This window comes from Pteropus vampyrus, unplaced genomic scaffold (genome assembly GCF_000151845.1).
Source record: "Pteropus vampyrus isolate Shadow unplaced genomic scaffold, Pvam_2.0 Scaffold16, whole genome shotgun sequence".
Taxonomy (NCBI): domain Eukaryota; kingdom Metazoa; phylum Chordata; class Mammalia; order Chiroptera; family Pteropodidae; genus Pteropus; species Pteropus vampyrus.
This window is the reverse complement of record NW_011888797.1, coordinates 4,107,677-4,112,429: the sequence shown is the minus strand read 5'-3', so window position 1 is coordinate 4,112,429 and position 4,753 is coordinate 4,107,677.

Sequence of the window (4,753 nt, the reverse complement as noted above, 5' to 3'; positions counted from 1 at the left end):
TTCTGTATACTATTTTCTGTACATTTGTATTTGCTTAGCTATTTTATTGATAAAATATTTTAGGAAATTCTTTGGAGTTTTTATTCGTTTGCTTTTGAAATCACTTAAGTATGAATAACTCATTTAATATGGCTGTGCTTTCTTAGAAGTCAGTTCAAAATTTGGAATTCTTTCCAGGTGAGAAAGTAGTGATACTAACAACGACAATTACTACACATATAGTTCGTAGAATGTGACAAACGCTGCTCTAAGTGTTCTGCTCATTTATCTTTTCGTATAACCTATGAGGCTGGTGGTATAATTATTTCCATTTTAAATATGGGATTACAGAGGATGAGGAAACTGAAGCTCAGAGAGGCCGAATAACTTGCTGAAAGCCACACAGTAAATGGAGGAGCCAGAATTTGAACACGGGCAATTTGGCTTCGCAGTCTATGGTCTTAACCACAATGTAAATCTACAAATTATTTTCTAATATAAAGAAATGTTGATAAACACTAGATTGAACAGTTAATGAAGTTGATGTGATGCTTCACACACATGTACTTAACAATTATTAACTTATATTTTGAGATTATTTTTCTTTGTGTTTTAGAGCTATACTTTTTTGCAAGGATCTAGATATTTTCACAGGCCCCAAATCTGGAGCCTCTCATGCCCAGTGTATAAAACAGCCAGAGACCTAGGGAAGAAAATTGATGAATTCTCAGGTGTCACTTAAGCCTGACCTTCTCATCCTTTGCATCTCCAGGTTTTGTCAGCTTCAGGTATCCCTCCTCACGGTTTCTGTCAGCCTCCTTTAGTAAATGCACAACTCATTTGAGTGCACCGCAGTCCATTTTGATTCTTCATTCTATTTTGACCAGCTACTATTGGTTTGCCCCTAGAGAATGTGTTTTGACTTTCCCAGTGGCCCCTAGCTCAAAGATTCACTCTCTTTGGTCACAATTCACAGGATCTGACCCAGAGAAATGTCATGAGATGAGCAGGGCACATCTCACCTCAAACTTTTTTCCCAATCGATATTTTATCATATGCCTGAGGACTTTGAAAGGTTCTATCCAATGCTATTCCTGGATCTAGTGTCTGTGTAGTGACCACCTGGGTGTGACAATAGCTTAACTAGTGGGCAAAAGAAAAATAAAAAGACCTGCGCACGGTCAGCCCATGAATTCTTCCAATATTGGAGTCAAGTGTGTTATAGGACGCTGCTCATGCTTCTCAGTCATCTTGTTGTGTGTCTAATATTCCACTTGAGGCTGTTCTTGGCGTTAATATTAATATCACTTAATCTGCCCTACACATTTTGAGCTGGGAGGAAGGGACAGAGTATAATTTGCGCTAGGTCCTCACCAGCTAGAGAGATCTACTAGCATGAACCCTCTGCAAAGATAACTCTGAACACAGGGTAGGCGTGCCTTAATGAGAGTTCTGTAATGTACAAGAAATGAAAAGATAAATATAAATTCAAAAGGGCAGAACTTTGAACTTCTAAATCAGTTTTTCCTCCAAAATATATGCTTACAAATTATCACCAGCAAGCCTGAAGGATTTTGGTTTTGTGGTCTCACGAGCAAGCATAAAACCAACTCCAAAGGCTAAGGCCTGCTAATGTTGGTTCCATCTCTCCTTAATGAGTAGATAAAGTGCCACTTGTTGGATTGCCTCTATTGGTCCCTGCACTGCTGCTATATCCTTGGAGGTTTCTAGAATTCAGGAGTTGGCCTGTTTGATGCTATGTAGTCTAGGAAATTGGCCCAAGGCAAATAAGACCCAGAGCCAGAAACATAGCCCAATAATCACTGAGAAAGTAAACAAGAGAAGGACGGAGCCATACTGTATTTAAGCTTGTGAAGATTGACGTTGCTATTTGCATCATTCCAATTAAAAGAGAGTTGGTACACAAATAGGGTTTCCTACAGTTATAGTGATGTGAAATAGTCCAGAGTGTGTTAGGCAAGGGTTTTCTGAGTATGGTGGTGGTGTGGAGTGGTGGGGGATGAGTTAAAATGGAGAACAAGTTACAACAGGTGTACGAAGGGTGAGCCACCATGTTACACAACTACTGGGGATGCCATTCATTACAGTCTAAGTGAACGGCGCTCCCTGGCATTGTGCAGTGTACCACCTGTGCCCTGGGGGAGTGCGGAGAGTTCTAAGAGAGTGAGGAAGCTATCACCCTGCTAGCCCAGCTGAGTAACGTCCTGGCAGACAGGGGAGCACTCCTTTCCCACTTTGTCTACCCAATGAGTGACGGCTCCTTTAATTTTCAGAATCTGTTTCATTGTCCCCGTCCTCCCTGAAACTTCCCCCAACACCACACCACACCTTGGAAAGAATGAACGGCATCACCTCCTATACTCCACCGCTCTGCTAAACAGTTTGTTCACTGCATGTACCACAATGAACCTGTAAGAATTACATACTATCTCCCTTGCTAGATCATGTTTTGAGGGCAGGAAATAGTGACCGTTTCATTCCTATTTGCAATCCTAGTGCCTGGCACATACAAGGCACTCAGTAAATGTTGAACTGCACCACATGCAAAAGATGGTTTCGTCATCTCTTATATTCAAATCTAGAGACAAGACAAGCTTATCCTAAAGTCTGGCCCACAGAACAGTAGTCCTAGAGAAGTGCTTTTCCAAAAAGGGGAAACACTGTAAGCGAATAATCCCCGTTATGAGAATCACAGTGCACGTTACATAATACAGGCTCTAAGAAGTCCCTCAATTTAAAAAAAAAAAAAAAATTTTAATTGGTTTTGAACTCAGAATTTCCAAACTCATTTGAGCATGGGATTCCCCTCCCCCCGCCCCTCTTTTTGTAACATAACATTTCTACAGACACTTAAGAAACCCTTGTACCAGAGCATCTCAATATGTGTAAACTAAGCTCTAGTCACAATCCTCAAATCCAGATTTGAAGGCTGTCTTTTTAGTTTGCCCATGGGGGACCAGCGGGGGGTGGGGGGGGAGACATTTTGTTCATATATTCATTTACATATTTATTTAACTAACTTTTATGGAATATTTATTATGATTCAGATGGTAGGATAACAAAAGATGCCCTAACCGTCCAAGAATTCATGGTCAAGATAAGAAGACAGCAAGCCAAACAGTATGATACGACTTAATGGCTGTATGATAGAATTATCATGCCACCACTTCACACCACTCCAGGCCGGTATTCACATTAAAGTCTAGATTAGCAGGGAGGGGCCAGGGAGAATTCACTTGGCCAGAGTCTCTCAAGTTATTTGTCACATCAATTGGTCTCTATGCTATTGTGATTTATAATAAGAAATATAAATTTGGTCTTCCTAAAAATCTTAGAATTTCCTAATAAGAGGATAAGGGTTTCTTGATAACTGTAAAAAACCCCTTTTGGCCACACCTGAGTTTATGTCAATGAGATGACTTTGGAAAGTACCTAAATTAAGCCCCTGGTAGCCAGGGAAACCAACCAGGTGGGAACTCTCAGTCCTGTCCCCCACAGCCTCCAAAGAAGCGAGATAGGCTTCGAGTTCAATCACCAATGGCCAGTGACGTAATTCCTCATGCCTGTAAACTGAAGCTTCCCTAAAAACCTGAGAAAAAGGGGTTTAGAGAGCTTCCACGTGGGCAAACACCTGGAGATTTGAGAAGAGAGGTGCACTTGGAGAGGGCATGGACTCTCTGCACCCCTTCCCACATACCTGGCCCTACGTGTCTCTTCCATCCGGCTGTTCATCTGTTTCTTTTTTAATAGCCTATGTAATAAACTGGTAAATGTAAGTGAATGTCTTCTGTGAGCCACTTTAGCAAATTAATCAAACCCAAGGAGGGAGTAGTGCAAACCTCTGATTTATAGCCCCTTGTCGGAAGCACAGGTGACAATCTGGACTTGGATTGTCTTAAGGCAGCGGGGCAGTGTTGTAGGCTTGAACCCCTAACCTGTGGGATCTGACACTATTGCCAGGTTTATAGTATTAGAATTGAGTTGAATTATAGGACACCCAGTGGTGTTGGAGAATTGTTTCTTGGTGTTAGAAAAAAGACACACAACAGAGATTTTCTTTTTCAATCCATTGTGAATTGATACTTTTGCAAAATACATTAAAAATGTGTTACAAAGTTAGTGTGATACTGGCACAGAGAAAAGACATATATATAGGTCAATAGAACAGAATTGAGAGTCCAGAAATAAACCCTCATATTTATGGTTAATTGATTTTCAACAAGGGTGCCAAAACAATTCCATAGGAAAATACTACTCTTTTCAACAAATGGTGCTGGAAAAACTGGATATTCTTATATAAAAGAATGAAGCCGGACCCCTTCTTTATACAATGCACAAAAATTGACTCAAAACTGATCACAAGAGAAAAAACATGGCATAGATGATAGAGGCTCTATTCATCCCTCTGGCAACCCAATCAAAGTTGTGACAGAAACAAGGAGCAGCAGCAAGGAAAAATCATCTAGGATCTAGAGGAACAAGGCATACAAGAAATCCAAGAAATCGCCCTGCAATAGCAGAAGGTAGGACAGGGCGAGGACGCGGGGCTGCCCCTCCTGAGCGGCTGAGTGAGATGGAGGCTGCGCCAGCGGCAGACGCCTCTTAAAGGGTTCGTGTCTGTGAGCGGATTTTCGCGGTGACGGACCTGCTCGCTCTGAGCACTGAGGCTGATTCAGCTGTGCACAGGGGGCACCAGGGACTTACAGGAAGTAATTGTCAGAGTGAGGGTCAAGGCGAGACACTCTGGGTATAT